The sequence below is a fragment of the Rhinoraja longicauda genome, chromosome 2, assembly GCF_053455715.1.
Source record: "Rhinoraja longicauda isolate Sanriku21f chromosome 2, sRhiLon1.1, whole genome shotgun sequence".
Classification (NCBI taxonomy): domain Eukaryota; kingdom Metazoa; phylum Chordata; class Chondrichthyes; order Rajiformes; family Arhynchobatidae; genus Rhinoraja; species Rhinoraja longicauda.
In genome coordinates, this window is record NC_135954.1 from 111,159,806 (window position 1) to 111,175,772 (window position 15,967).

At 50.0% G+C, this 15,967-nt stretch overlaps 1 protein-coding gene across 3 annotated transcripts in view; it reads left to right on the forward strand.

The window, feature by feature from the left end:
• The first annotated feature begins 5,906 nt into the window (after positions 1 to 5,906).
• Positions 5,907 to 15,967, forward strand: part of LOC144608247 (uncharacterized) — a 33,125-nt gene continuing 23,064 nt past the window's right edge. The window contains exons 1-2 of one of the 3 annotated variants that reach the window (XM_078425845.1): positions 5,907 to 5,971; positions 6,972 to 7,293. The gene's annotated coding sequence lies outside the window, so the exon portion shown is untranslated. Of the gene's footprint in view, positions 5,972 to 6,971; positions 7,294 to 15,967 lie in introns of those variants that run through there. The other 2 variants (XM_078425851.1, XR_013549184.1) reach the window with 2 other exon arrangements.

Consider the following 15,967-nt stretch of genomic DNA (forward strand, 5'->3'; position numbering starts at 1 on the left):
CCCATCACGTTAAGCCAACTCCCCTCACCTGTTCACTCACCTGCTCCAGATCACCAATCAAGCCAGCATATAAACCCTTCCTGCACACACACTCTTTGTCAGATTGTTCTTAGCCCTCCAGCATTCTCCCTCGGACTGATTTCCCGTTGCCGACCCTGCCTGCTCCCAACCTTCATGCCTCGTCGTAGCCCTGGTGAACACCTCAATCTTCTGTCCCCGACCACGAGCAGGTAGAAATAAAGCTCATTCTAAAACTACTCTCTTGGTTCCGTGTGCTGCATTTGGGTCTACCTGCGGTCCGTTACACAGCCACAGAGCCAAAGAGTCTGTTCCAATGCTGTATCTCTAAACTGAAAAAACCCCACAAAGTGCTGGAGTAACTCAGTGGGTCAGGTGAGGCCACTTATCCATGTTCCCCAGAGATACCACCAGACCCTCTCAGTTAATCCAGCACCACTTTGGGTCTTTTTTTGTAAACCCGCATCTATGGCTCCTTGTGTGCCCAAACTAATCAAAGTGATTCTTATTACTGACGTTCAGTTGCACAGCTTGAAGGTTATGGAGTCATGCAGGATGGAAGCATGTCTTTCAGCCCAACTCGTACATGTTCAGCAAGATCCCATTTGCCCACATCACTCTACAACTTTCCCATCCATGAACCTGCCTTTTATCTTGTCTTGTATCTTGTATCTTGTGGTCATCACTTCCGAAGAGGCCACCAGGGACTATCCTGGAAGTATCCTATACCCACTAGGGACAATTTTTTCTTTAAACACTATCCTACACCCACCAGGGACAATTTTACACTTATACCAAGCCAATTAACCTACGTCTTTGGAGTTTGGGAGGAAACCGAAGATCTCGGAGAAAACCCACGCAGGTCACGGGGAGAACGTACAAACTCCGTACAGGCAGCACCCGTAGTCGGGATCGAACCCGGATCTCCAGCGCTGCATTCTCTGTAAGGCAGCAACTCTACCGCTGCACCACTGTGACCGCGCCCTGTTGTTGTAAATGTTGATATCGTACCTGCCTCTGCCTCAGCTTGCGATACAGGACTTGCACTGGGCTGGATGGAGGACACTTAGCTTTGAGAGGTTTGGGCTCAAGGCAGGCCATCTACCATGTTACAGGCCGCCAAGATAGTGACTGTGAAATGAAGCAAATGTAGGTCAGTGGAAATTTATTGCAAAATATCAGTGGTTAAACCCCAGGAAGTGGTGTGGGCAGATGAGATCTGTTTGAAGCCCAGAAATCAAATACAGAATGGTTTGTGAGAGTGAGTTCCATGCTGTGATACAGCAGAGGGTTCAAGTGGTTTTCAAGTGGAGAGAGGGAATGACAGGGTGGAATTCAACCAAAGGGTTTGCAACATTCATAAATAGAATTAAAAAATGCCCAGGATCTGCTTGTGGACTGGAATCCAACCCCGGGTTTACAGCAGAGATCAGTACAACACAGGAACAGGCCCTTCGGCCCACTATGCCTATGCTGAACATGACAGCAAGATCTCTGCCAGCACTTGATCCAAGTCGGTCCATTCCCGGCACATCCATGTGCTAATGTAAAAGCCTCTTAAGTGGCACTATCGCATCTACCTCCATCACCACCCGTAACACCCATAACCCAGACACCACGTCCTGGCTTAAAAACTTGCCCCACACATCTCCTTTAAACTTTGCCCCTCTTACTTTAGCGTTTGACATTTCCACCCTGGGGAAAAAGGTTCTGACTGTCTACCCTATCCATGCCCCTCATCATTTTATATACTTCTGTCAAATCTGACCTCAACCTCTGATGCTCCTGAGAAAACAATCCATATATTCAACCTCTCCATGTAGCTTTAAGTGCTTTATGGAGATAATTTATGGAGCTTTAAGTACTTTATGGGAAGAAGGAATTTCTTTCGTCAGAGGGTGGTGAATCTGTGGAATTCTTTGCGGAGGCCAAGTCAATGGATATTTTTTAAGACAGAGATAGATAGATTCTTGATTAGTACGGGTGTTAGGTGTTATAGGGAGAAGGCAGGAGGATGGGGTTAGGAGGTAAAGCTAGATCAGCCATAATTGAATGGCGGAGTAGACTTGATAGGCCGAATGGCCTAATTCTACTGCAATAACTTGTGAACTTGTTAAACGGTCGTTATTGTACTTGGCTCAACTACCTCCTATCACTGATGACCTTGTGAGAATTGATAGAAACCTGGGAGTGAGTTGCCGACTAGCATCTAATCAAGACATTCAGGTGATTTACAAATAAAATAATAAATATTTGGGAGGGCGTGACAGACTGGTCTCATATTGACAGATACAGTTAGTTCACACATTTGATAATAGATTCCTTCAAGTCAAGTTGAGATTATGGTCGGTGAGCTTAACTACGGTGAGCTACTGGTACAATGAAAATCTTGCCTGCAGCACCATCCCAGGCACAAAGACGCAGACAGACACAAAAATATAAATTATACATCACATTTCTAACAGATAGAATGTGCAAGAAACAAGACATTAGCACAAAAACATAATTAGGAAATAAACAAATCGAGTGTAGTGCAAGAGGTGGCATGCAGTGTTTCATTATCGAGAATGAAACCCAGAGAGTTGTGAATCTGTGGAATTCTCTGCCACAGAGGGCAGTGGAAACCAGTTCACAGGATGAATTTAAAAGAGAGTTAGGTAGAGCTCTAGGGGCTTGCGGAATCAAGGGATATGGGGAGAAGGCAGACACGGGTTACTGATTGTGGATGATCAGCCATGATCACAATGAATGGCGGTGCTGGCTGGAAGGGCCAAATGGCCTCCTCCTGCACCTATTTTCTATGTTTCTATGAGAAAGGATTAGAATCGTGCAGGTCAGTTCAAGAAACTTGGTGGTGCAGCGGTAGAGTTGCTGCCTCACAGCAGTTGCAGCACTGGAGGCCCGGGTTCAATCCTGACTACGGGTGCTGTCTTTACGGAGTTTGTATGTCTTCCCCGTGACCACGTGGGCTTTCTCCGAGATCTTCGGTCTCCTCCCACACTCCAAAGATGTGCAGGTTTGCAGGTTAATTGGCCTGGCAGAAATGTAAATTGTCATTAGTGTGTGTAGGAATAGTGTTAATGTGTGCGGGGATCGCTGGTCGGCGGGGACCCAGAATAAAGAGCCAGAGGACAGAGTTTACAGTGGGAGAGGAAAGATTTAACGGGAAAATGAGCAGCAACTTTTTCACACAAAAGGTGGTGGGTATACGGAATGAGCTGCCAGAGGAGGTAGTTGAGCCAAGTACAATAACAACCGTTTAACAAGTTCACAAGTTATTGCAGTAGAATTAGGCCATTCGGCCCATTGAGTCCACTCCGCCATTCAATCATGGCTGATCTCTGCCTCCTAATCCCATTTTCCAGTCTTCTCCCCTTAACCCTTGATGCCCGTTGTAATCAAGAATTTGTCTAGATCTCTGCCTTAAAAATACCCACTGACTTGGCCTCCACAGCCCGCTGTGGCAATGAGTTCCACAGATTAACCACCCTCTGACTATTTCAAAAAGACGTTTGGTACATGGATAGGAAAGGTTTGGAGGGTCGTGGACCAAACACGGGCAAATGGGACCGGCTCAGATGGGGGATCTTGCTCGGCATGGATGAGTTGGGCCAAAGGGCCTGTTTCTGTGCTTTCGGAGTCCGTAACGTAGAAAATAATGAAGAACGGAATTACAGAATTAGAATCAAAATGATGATTTAAGGTGGTCCATGTCCTTGATGGTTTAAGGTGGTCCATTCCGAAATAACCAATTACACTTGGGACTAAACATCCCTTTGGCATGTTATGGACATCCTCAATTCGGGTACAATACTAATGGTGTTTGGTACAATCGCACCTCACCACATCAAAGCAAAGCGATCAACCTGATATTTTTACTTGGTCAGCTTACAACCCTGAGGTGTGAATATTCATTTATCCAATTTCACGTAACCCTTACATTCCCTCTCTCTCCGCCCCCCCCCTCCCCCACCCAGCGTAATTGTCCTGCTAGTTTCACTCTTTGTATCTTTCGTTATCACCTCTTCCACAGCCAACACTGGACCATTGTGGGCTCCTTTCACTCACATGTTTAAACTGTAATGTTGTGTTCTTAATGTTTTAACGTTTTCTGCTCTATTCTTAATTGTTTACTGTTTGTGCGTGTTGTTACTTGCGAGCGGAGCAACAAGGCACATTCCTTGTATGTGTACATACTTGGCCATACTTGATCAGTGTGAAGAAGGGTCTCGACCCGAAACGTCACCCATTCCTTCTCTCCTGAGATGCTGCCCGACCTGCTGAGTTACTCCAGCATTTTGTGAATAAATACCTTCGATTTGTACCAGCATCTGCAGTTATTTTCTTACACTGGCCAATAAACTTATTCATTCATTCATTCGTTGAACATTGGTGCCAGCTCTGATTTGTTCTGTGTGTTTTCTTAACCTCTAGTATCCCCCTCCCCTGACTCTCAGTGTGAAGAAGGGTCTCGTCCCGAAACGTCACCTATTCCTTCCCTCCAGAAATGCTGCCTGTCCCGCTGAGTTACTCCAGATTTCTGTGTCTATCTTCTGATATTGTTGGTATTGGTGAAGGTGATTTCAAAGCTGGAGGGCTCTCATTGACACACTCCATGTCATCTTGGATCACCCGGGGAGAGGAATCTCTCACCATGGGACCAAATCTCCACAACTTCCTCAGATCCAAAGTCAAAGTTTCGACAAACCTGGAATGTTTTCTTTGGAGTGCCATTGGGCTGAAGGGAGGAAAGTCATAGAATCATTCTGCAAGGAAGCAGGCCCTTCAGCCCAAGGCATTCGTGCCATCCGAGATAGATTGATTGATGCCTTTATTTGTCATTCAGAAATAAATTTGAACGAGATGTTGCTGCCATACAGTCATCATAACAATAAAAAACAAACTACGCACACAATTACATAAATTTAACTTAAACATCCATCACAGTGACTCTCCTCCAGGAACCTCCTCACTGTGATGGAAGGTAAAAGCGCCTGATCTCTTCCTTGCTTCTTCTCCCGTGGTCAGGCAGTCAAACTGCTGTGTCAAGGCGATCGAGGCTCCCGATTTTATGAAGCCGCCGGCCGGGCGATAGAAGATCCCGTGGCCGAGCCGTGCAGGGCAATGGAAAGTCCAGCGAACGGGCCGATTCGAGATCTTGGAGAAAATACCCACGCAGGTCACGGGGAGAACGTACAAACTCCGCACAGACGGCGCCCGTAGTCGGGATGGAACCCGGGTCTCCGGCGCTGCATTCGCTGTAAGGCAGCGACTCTACTGCTGCGCCACCGTGACCGCCTTTCATGTAATCATGTATTGCCTTTCCGCTGGATAGCACGCAACGGAAAGCTTTTCACTGTACCTCGCTCGGCACACGTGACGATAAACTAAGCTGGTGCAGGCGGAGTGGGTAAAGGGTCAGGGGATCATTGGCCGATTGGGGAGTGTGGGTGTGAAGTGTCAGAGTGTCAGGGGTCAGAGTGGAACGTTGAACGGTGAGGGTGAAGGGTCAGGGGTCGGGGGGGGGAGTATCGCCCACTCGAGGGTGAGGGTGACAGTTCAGGGAGGGAGAGGGGGAGGGAGTACAGACGAACTGTGACCTGCCGGGTTTCCGCAATCCCGCCCTCCCTCCCGCAGTCTGGGCACGGGCCCCGGCCGGTGAAACACAACATCAACCTCCGCCCGGTGCCTGGCATTGTCGCCGAAACACATTTGCATGGCAGAGCCCGCCCTACCTCCTCGGCATCAGCTTGGGGTGGGCCAACATGAGAGCGGGCTCTGCTAACGAGCAGCGGCGGGCTGCAGAAGGGGTCCCTCTCCCTCTCCCTCCCTCCCTCTCTCCCTTTCCCTCCCTCCCTCCCTCTCTCCCTCCCTCCCTCCCTCCCTCCCTCCCTCTCTCCCTCTCTCCCTCTCCGCTCGGTGCCTCCACCAGACATATGTCCCCAATTAGCAGGTTGGTAGCTGCCGACTCGCTCGGCATTGTTTTAAAGCCTGTCGTTTATTTCATCCACATCTTTAGGCGAGGCGTTTACACCGTTATTCAAAGTTGAAGGTGCTTGGGTGGGTGTCGAGGGGGGGCGTCGGCGAGGGAGGGAGAGAGAGGGAGGGGAGGGGGGGGGGGAGACAGGCCGAGGAGCCTAAGCCCCCTCCTCGCCACCCCAGACGCCCGGACTAATTGGACCCGAGTTTCCTCACCACAGCTGTGTGGGATCCTGAGTGAAATGAGTTGAGAGGATCGGGGAGTGGTGGAGGAGGGGGGGGGGGGGGGAGTTGGGGAGAGAGCCCCTGTCGCAGTTATTGACGGGCACAAGCCCACCGCACCGAGCCACACATAACTCAGCCACCTAATTGGCAGTAAGTTGGCACCCTTGCCTGCAGATGCCATATGGGTGGTGTGGGTGAGAAGATGGAGGTGTCACTTGCCTGAATCTGGGACGCCGGCTCGCTGATGGTGTCGACTGCCCGCTTTGCCCAATTAGTCTACCCTCCAGAGGGCTCTCCCTTCCCTTTTGTCTGGCCCCATTTCTCCCCCCGCTCTCCCATTGCATCCACTTTCATCTCAGTCCGTCGTGGAAGCGAATGCCCCAAATCCCTGTTCAAACTCACTGTTGAATCCACTCCTGTATCTGCCCTGGTCTAAGTCAACGTCCGAAGAAGGGTCTCGACCCGAAACGTCACCCCTTCCTCCTCTCCACAGAGGGCAGTGGAGGCCAAGTCACTGGATGGAGTTAAGAGAGAGTTAGATAGAACTCCAGGGGCTAGTGGAGTCAAGGGGTATGGGGAGAAGGCAGGCACGGGTTACTGATTTTGGACGATCAGCCATGATCACAATGAATGGCGGTGCTGGCTCGAAGGGCCGAATGGCCTCCTCCTGCTGCACCTATGTTCTGTGTTTCTATGTTTCTATGCTGCCTGTCCCACTGAGTTACTCCGACCTTTTGTCTCTATCTCAGGACTATTTAGTTTAGAGGTACAGTGTGGAAACAGGCCCTTCAGCCCATCGAGTCCACACCGGTCAACAATCATCCCGCACCCTAGTTCTGACCTACATACTAGGGAACATTTTTTACAGAAGCTAATTAACCTTCAAACCTGTACGTCTTTGGAATGTGAGAGGAAACCTGAGCACCTGGATAAAACCCACATGGTCACGGGGAGAACGTGCAAACTCCGTGCAGACAGCACCCGTAGTCGGGATGGAACTCGGGTCTCCGGCGCTGTGAGGCAGCAACTCTACCGCCGCGCCACCGTGTTTTTATTGTCACGTGTACTGAGGTACAGTGAAAAGCTTTTTCATTGCATGCAGTATATAGATCAGATAATGCTACATATAAGTAACCTTTCTTTGTCCCGCCCCCCCTGACATCAGTCTGACCCGAAACGTCACCCATTCCCTCTCTCCTAGCTACTGCCTGACCCGCTGAGTTACTCCAGCATTTTGTGATACCTATATATAAGTAAAATCAGTTCAAAATCAAGTACAATAGAGGGGAAGATACAGAGGCCAGGGTGTAGTTCTCTGCCTTGTGTAGGGCATCAGTTTCAGAGACAGAGTCCACTGTCCACATTGAGCTTCGACCGCCCCGACGGACGGCTCGACTGCCCCGACCGTGGGAGAAAAATGTGGGAAGAAGTTTAGACTTTTTTGCCTTCCATCACAGTGAGGAATGTGGGGAATCCGCTGAGGTGGATGTTTATGTTAACTTTTATGTAGCTGTGAGTCTTGTTGCTTTTATTGGTATGGCTGTATGGTAATTCGCATATCACTGCAACTTAATTGGTACAATAAAAGACCTTTGAAACGTTTGAGTAGAGGTGAAACGGACAGTAGCCTAGATTATGCAAGAACCGTTCGGAAGCCTGAAACTTTGGAGGGAAAGATGTTCCTACTCTTGATTTATTCTCCCTACCGTTGCTGTACTTACTGCCTGTTGGTTCGGAGCTGCGCAGATGAGTAGTTTCTTAGCACGAGTGGTTAAAAGCTGATGTGATTTTTGAGCAATTTTTAATCAAGCTTCCCGTCACTGCAAGATGCAGAGAGGGTGCAAAGAGGTTCATCAGAAGGCTGCCTAGACTGGGGAGGGTATTAACGACAAGGGGAGGGAAAAAAAAACCCTGCAGATGCTGGTTTAAATTGAAGGCAAGACTGGAAGTGAGGAGGAATTATCCTGGGTGTGAAAGTGGTGATTATATTGGACACTGCCCCGGTTGCAGTGAGAGCCTGGGTTGGACACAAGATGCCGGGGCAACTCAGCGGGTCAGGCGGCATCTCGGGAGAGAAGTGGGTATGGGGAGGAGGCAGGAACGGGGTACTGATTGAGAATGATCGGCCATGATCACATTGAATGGCGGTGCTGGCTCGAAGGGCCGTATGGCCTCCTCCTGCTGCACCTATTGTCTATTGTCTATTGAATGGGTGACGTTTCAGGTCAAGACTCGAAGGTCTGAGTTACTCCAGCATTTTGCGTCTGCCTTCAACTATGAGGAGAGGTTGGACAGACTTGGAATGTTTTCTCTGGAGCATTGGAGGCTGGGGGGGGGGGGGGGTTGGGGGTGGAGGGGGGGGGGGGGAGACCAATGGAAGTATATAAAGTTATGAGAGGCATAGACGCATTGGCAGTCAGAATCCTTTGTGCCGGATATAAATATCGAATACTGGAAGGAGTAGCTTTATGTTCGGATGGAGAAAGTTTAAAGGAGAATGTACAGGGCAAGGTTTTTTTACGCACATACAGTGGTGGGGGCCTGGAACGTGCTGCCAGGGGTGGTGGTGGATGCACATACCATAGTGGCGTTTAGGAGGCTTTTAAATTGGCATGTGGATCTGCAGGGGAATGGAGGGACATGGATCAGGTGCAGGCAGAGGAGATTAGTTCAACTTGGCACGGTGTTCAGCACGGACATAGTGGGCCGAAGGGCCTGTTCCTGTGCCGCCCTGTTCTATTTTCTATGTTCTGCGACCCAGTCTCTCGAAGGGCGAAAGAACGAGGGAGACTGCAGAGATATTGGTCCTTCACGGTTACTGACTTCCCCGCCATCAAAGCGACCTACAGGAGGCGCTGCTTGAAAATGTCAGCCATTATCATTAAAGGCGCGCGCATGCACGGTGGCGCTGCGGTAGAGTTGCTGCCTTACAGCGAATGCATCGCCGGAGACCCGGGTTCCATCCTGACTACGGGTGCTGTCCGTGCGGAGTTTGTACGTTCTCCCCGTGATCCAGGTGGGTTTTCTCCGAGATCTTCGGTTTCCTCCCGCACTCCAAAGACGTACAGGTTTGTAGGTTGATTGACTTGGTTTTAAATGTAAATTGCCCCTAGTGTGTGTAGGATAGTGTTAGTGTGCGGGGATCGCTGGTCGGCACGGACTCGGTGGGCCGAAGGGCCTGTTTCAGCGCTGTATCTCTAAACTAAACTAAACTAAACTAATCTAAACCTCTGAAGGTTAAGTCTGAAGAAGGGTCTCGACCCGAAACGTCACCCGTTCCTTCTCTCCAGAGATGCTGAGTTACTCCAGCATTTTGTGTATACCTTAATCTAAACCAACAACACCCTGGCCACGCTCTCACTCGCCTAGACCATCGGGAAGAAGGTACAGCAGGCTCCAGGTACAAGTACAGCTTCCTCCCAGCAACTATCAGGCTCCTGAAAATCCTTTACAACACTAGCCTGAACCCTACCTCCGCACTGAACTACTGCAGTCTTAGCATAAGGTTGGACCACACACTTTGGCTTGCACTGGTATGGTCAGATTACCTGGCATTACAGAATATTTATATTTTGTGCTATTGATTATTGTATATTTATTTGCAATAGTTAGTTAGTTTAGAGATACAGCACGGCAACAGGCCCTTCGGCCCACCGAGTCCACGCCAACCAGCGATCCCCGCATATTAATACTCTCCTGCACGCACTAGGGACAATTTACACTAATACCAGGTCCACAAACCCAAGCCAATTAACCTACAAACCTGGGCGTCTTTGGACTGTGGGAGGGAACCGAAGATCTCGGAGAAAACCCACGCAGGTCACGGGGAGAAGGTGCAAACTCCGTACAGACGGCGCCCGTGGTCGGGATCGAACCTGGGTCTCTGGCGATGCAAGCACTGCAAGGCAGCAACTCTTCCGCTGCGCCACCGTGCTGCCCTAAAGGTAGACGCGAAGTGCTGGAGTAACTCGGCGGGTCAGGCAGCATCTCTGGAGAAAAAGAAAAGGGGACGGAACACTTCTTCAGATGGAAGACTTGCGGGGGGAGGCGAGGGGAGGGGAGGGGGGGTGGGAAATAAAGTGGAGATGAGAAAAAGCCACAACAAATCAGGGCCAGCAACAGATGACCTCAGGAAGGGTGGAGCGCATTGACTCTGTGAATTTAAAAGAGAGTTAGACAGAGCTCTAGGGGCTAGCGGAATCAAGGGAGATGGAGAGAAGGAAGACATCCTTGCTATTTGAGGCAGTGCAGCGTAGGTTCACCAGGTTAATCCCCGGGATGGCGCGACTGTCGTATGCGGAAAGATTGGAAAGACTGGGCTTGCATTCACTGGAGTTTAGAACGATGAGAGGGGATCTTATAGAAACATATCAAATTATAAAAGGACTGGACAAGTTAGATGCAGGGAAAATGTTCCCAATGTTGGGGGAGTCCAGAACCAGGGGGCACAGTCTAAGAATAGAGGGGAGGCCATTTAAAACTGAGGTGAGAAAAAAAACTTTTTCACCCAGAGAGTTGTGAATTTGTGGAATTCTCTGCCACAGAAGGCAGTGGAGGCCGATTCACTGGATGAATTTAAAAGAGAGTTAGATAGAGCTCTAGGGGCTAGCTGGATCAAGGGATATGGGGAGAAGGCAGGCACGGGTTGCTGATTGTGGATGATCAGCCATGATCACAATGAATGGTGGTACTGGCTCTAAGGGCCAAATGGCCTCCTCCTGCACCTATTTTCTATGTTTCCATGTTTCTATCAGCTATCAAACTCCTGTTGGCCTTCTCTCAGCTACAGAGAGAAGCAGCACAGAAACAGGCCCTTCAGCCCACCCTCCAGGCTAATCCTACATTACACCTAGAGTCATAGGGTGGCAACAGGCCCTTTGGCCCAACTTGCCCACACCGGCCAACCTGTCCCATGTACACTAGTCTCACCTGCCTGCATTTGGCCCATATCCCTCTAAACCCATTCCATTCATTTACCTGTCTAAATGTTTCTGAAACGTTGCAATTGTACTAGCCTCAACTACCTCTGGTAGTTCCATACACCTCCCACCCTGTGCAAGAAAAAGTTACCCCTCAGGTTCTTATTAAATCCCCCCATCCCCCCACTCCCACCCCCCAACTTTAAACCTCTGGATCTCGATTCCCCTACTCTGGGCAAGAGACTATATGTCAACCCGATCTATTCCTCTCATGATTTTGTACACCTCTATCAGATCACCCCCCCATCCTCCTGCGCTCCAAGGAATAGAGCCCTAGCCTGCTCAACCTCTGCCGGTAGCTCAGGCCCTCGAGTCCTGGCAACATCCTCGTAAATCCTCTCTGCACCCTTGCCAGCCGTTAAACCTCCTAATAAACCAACGACTGAAGATCCTTGTGTCCATTGCCATTTTTAGTTTAGTTTAGTTTAGAGATGCAGCGCGGAAACAGGCCCTTCGGCCCACCGTGTCCGTGCCGACCAGCGATCCCCACACTTTAACACTGTCCTACACACACTAGGGACATTTTTTTTAACATTTACCCAGCCAATTAACCTACAAACCTGCACGTCTTTGGAGTGCGGGAGGAAACCGAAGATCTCGGAGAAAACCCACGCGGGTCACGGGGAGAACGTACAAACTCCTGTGCAGACGGCGCCTGCAGTCAGGATGGAACCCGGGTCTCCGGTGCTGCATTCGCTGTAAGGCAGCAACTCTACTGCTGCGCCACCGTGACGCCCTATTTTTATTCTCCCACTTTCTCATCCCCCGAGATTCAACCACTCTCCAACACACTGGGGGCATTTTACAGTGGCCAATTAAACTCCTCAGAGTGTCCATGGAAATCCACTCAGGCTCACCTCCCTAATTATGTTCTTGTATTTTTGCAGTCTTCTTCGTTTCAGACCTTTACGTGCAATGTAGGTGTTTTCTATGTTTACCTGAGTCCTTATCTGTGTTGCTGCCGTAAGCAGGATTTTCATTGTAATAATAATAATAATAATAATGTATTTTATTTATATAGCGCTTTTCATATACTCAAAGACGCTTTACAGAGATTTTGAGAACATAGGGAAATGAATAAATAGATAAATAAGTAAATAAATAAATGAACAGAGAAAGGAGACAGAAGGTGAGGTGACCTTCAGTGGTTGAAGGCAGTACTGAACAGGTGAGACTTCAGCGATGTTTTGAATGTGGTGAGTGTGGGGGAGTCTCTAACGGTTTGGGGTAGTGAGTTCCATAGGGTGGGAGCAGCGATGGAGAAAGCCCTGTCCCCCCAGGATCTGAGTTTAGTCCGGATGTGGGGGGATAGGAGATTGGCAGCGGCAGAGCGGAGGGTGCAGGTGGGAGTGTGCCTGTGGAGGAGGTCGGTCAGGTAGGATGGGGCCAGGTTATGGAGGGCTTTGTAGGTTATGAGGAGGATTTTGTACCGGATTCTCTGGGGGATGGGGAGCCAGTGGAGTTTATAAAGGACGGGGGTGATATGGTCACGGATCGGGGTGTGTGTGAGTAGACGGGCAGCGGAGTTTTGAATGTATTGAAGTTTATTGATGATTTTTGAGGGTGCGCCATAGAGGAGGCTGTTGCAGTAGTCCAGACGGGACTGTACCTGTACCTGTACCTAACCACACGCGCACAAGTTCACAGGTTCTAGGAGTATAATTAGGCCATTCGGCCCATCGAGTCCACCCCACCATTCAATCACGGCTGATCTCTGCCTCCTAATCCCATTCTCCTGCCTTCTCCCCAAAACCCCCTGACACCCGTTCTAGTCGAGAATTTGTCTATCCCTGCTTTAAAAATATCCACTGACTTGGCCTCCACAGCCCTCTGTGGCAGTGAGTTCCACAGATTCACCACCCTCTGACTAAAGAAGTTCCTCCTCACCTCCTTTCTAAAAGAGCGCCCTTTAATTCTGAGGCTGTGACCTCTGGTCCTAGACTCTCCCGCCAGTGGAAACATCCTCTCCACATCCACTCTATCCAGGCCTTTCATTATTCTGTACGTTTCAATGAGGTCCCCTCTCAATGTTCTAAACTCCAGCGAGTACAGGCCCAGTGCCGTCAAACGCTCATCATATGTTAACCCACTCACTCCTGGACTCATTCTTGTAAACCTCCTCTGGACCCTCTCCAGAGCCAGCACATCCTTCCTCAGGTATGGGGCCCAAATTTGCTCACAATGCTCCAAATGCGGCCCGACCAGCGCCTTCGAGAGCCTACATGTGACAGTAGACTCAAACCTGAAGACTTCCTGGAAAGTACACTAGTATTTGGGCGGTCACGGTGGCGCAGCGGTAGAGTTGCTGCCTTACAGCGAATGCAGCGCCGGAGACCCGGGTTCCATCCTGACTACGGGCGCCGTCTGTACGGAGTTTGTACATTCTCCCCGTGACCTGCGTGGGTTTTCTCCGAGATCTTCTGGTTTCCTCCCACACTCCAAAGACGTGCAGGTTTGTAGGTCAATTGGCTTGGAAAATGTAAAAATTGTCCCGAGTGGGTGTAGGATAGTGTTAATGTGCGGGGATCGCTGGTCGGCGCGGACCAGGTGGGCTGAAAGGGGCTGTTTCCACGCACTGTATCTCTAAACATAGTACAGTACAGGAACAGGCCCTTCGACCCATAATGACTATGCAAACCTGGTGTCGACCAACCCTTATCTGCTTGCAAAACATCCATATACATTTATTCCCTGCAGATCCACGTGCCTATCCAAACACCTCTTGAACACTTTCTTATTTGTCTTCACCGCCACTTCGGGCCGCACCTTCCAGCAGCCACCACCCTCTGTGTAGAAAACCTGCCCCGCTCATCTGCTTTAAACTCTGCCCCTCTCACCTTGAAGCTATGCTCTCTGGTATTTGACATTTCCACCCTGGGGAATAAAGGTTCTGACTGTCTTACTATCCACTGTGTGCCTCTCATCTATATACTAAAACGCTCGTTTGTTATAGACAATAGACAATAGACAATAGGTGCAGGAGGAGGCCATTCGGCCCTTCGAGCCAGCACTACCATTCAATGTGATCATGGCTGATCATTCTCAATCAGTTCCTGCCTTCTCCCCATACCCCCTGACTCTGCTATCCTTAAGAGCTCTATCTAGCTCTCTCTTGAATGCATTCAGAGAATTGGCCTCCACTGCCTTCTGAGGCAGAGAATTCCACAGATTCACAACTCTCTGACTGAAAAGGTTTTCCCTCATCTCCGTTCTAAATGGCCTACCCCTTATTCTTAAACTGTGTTATCTTGTTTGTGACTGAACTTCAGCCGCAAAAACGGTGCACGATAGCGCGCCCAGTTTTAGGCCCACCTCACTCACCGTCGTCCCTTTAGTGATAATGCAAGTAGTTTTTATTGAAATCGGTGTTATATATTTAAAGTTATTCACATTTTAAAGTTTAAAAGGAGGGGAGGGGAAGGGGAAGAGGGAGGGAGGAAGGGGAGAGTGAGGAAGGGGGGAGTGGGGGGAGAAGGGAGAGGGGTGGGAGGGTTGAAGAGAGAGGTGGGGGGGGAGGGGGGGGGTGCTGCACCAATGCAGGAGAGGTTTGGGGCCCACGGGTCCACCTTGTCTAGTAATCTTATAAACCTCTATCCAGTCTCCCCTCAACTCCGATTCCTCCAGGGAAAGCAATCCAAATCTGTCAACCTCTCCTGAGAGCTGATAGCCTCTCGTCCAGGGAACATTCTGGTAAACGTCCTGTGCACCCCTGTCCAAAGCCCCCACAGCCTCCCTGCAACGGGGCGACTAGAGCTGGGCGCCATATTCAAATGTGGCCGAACTTGAGTCTTACTAAACTGCAACCTGACTTCCTGCCTTGTGCACTTGATGCTTCAACCGATGAAGGTAAGCTCCCCCCCCCCCCCCCCCCCCACCACACATAGCTCATCCCCGTCTAATCCAGGTCGCATCCTGGTAGGGAATGCTGCAGTAACTCAGCGGGACAGGCAGCATCTCTGGAGTAAAGAATAGGTGACGTTTCGGGTCGAGACCCTTCTTCAGGCTGAGAGGCAGTGGGAGGGGGGGGAAACGAGCGATGTTGGAAGAGTAAACGAACCAAATGTGATGAAAGTTTACACCCCAGCGGTATGAACATTGACTTCTCGAACTTCAATAACCCCTGCTTTCCCTCTCTCGTCCACCCCCTCCCCTTTCCCACGGCACGGTTGGCGCAGCACGGTAGAGTTGCTGCCTTACAGCGAATGCTGCGCCGGGGAGGACTCAGGTTCGAGTCCTGACATACGGGCGCCAGTCCTGTACGGAGTTTGTACGTTCTCCCCGTGACCTGCGTAGGATTCTTCTCCGAGATCTTCGGTTTCCTTCCCCCACACTCCAAAGACGTGCAGGTATGTAGGTTAATTGGCTGGGCAAATTGCAAAAAATGTCCCTAGTGTTTGTAGGATAGTCGTAGTGTGCGGGAGATCGCTGGTGGCGCGGACCTGGTGGGCCGAAGGGCCTGTTTCTGCGCTGTATCTCTAAAATCTAAATCTTCCCAGTTTCCCGACTCCGACTCCTTTCTTCTGTGTTTGCCTTCTTGCTACCTTCTCCCAGCCAACAATGATCCATTCTACATTTTCCTTGATCTCCATTCGCTTTGCCCTGGTTTTCACACCTTGCACTTCCCTATCTGTATATTCTCCCTCCCCCCTGATGTCGGTCTGAAGAAGGGTCTCGGCCTGAAACGTCACCACATTCCTTCTCTCCAGAGATGCTGCCTGTCCCGCTGAGTTCCTCCAGCATTTGTGTCACATCTTCAGTTTATACCA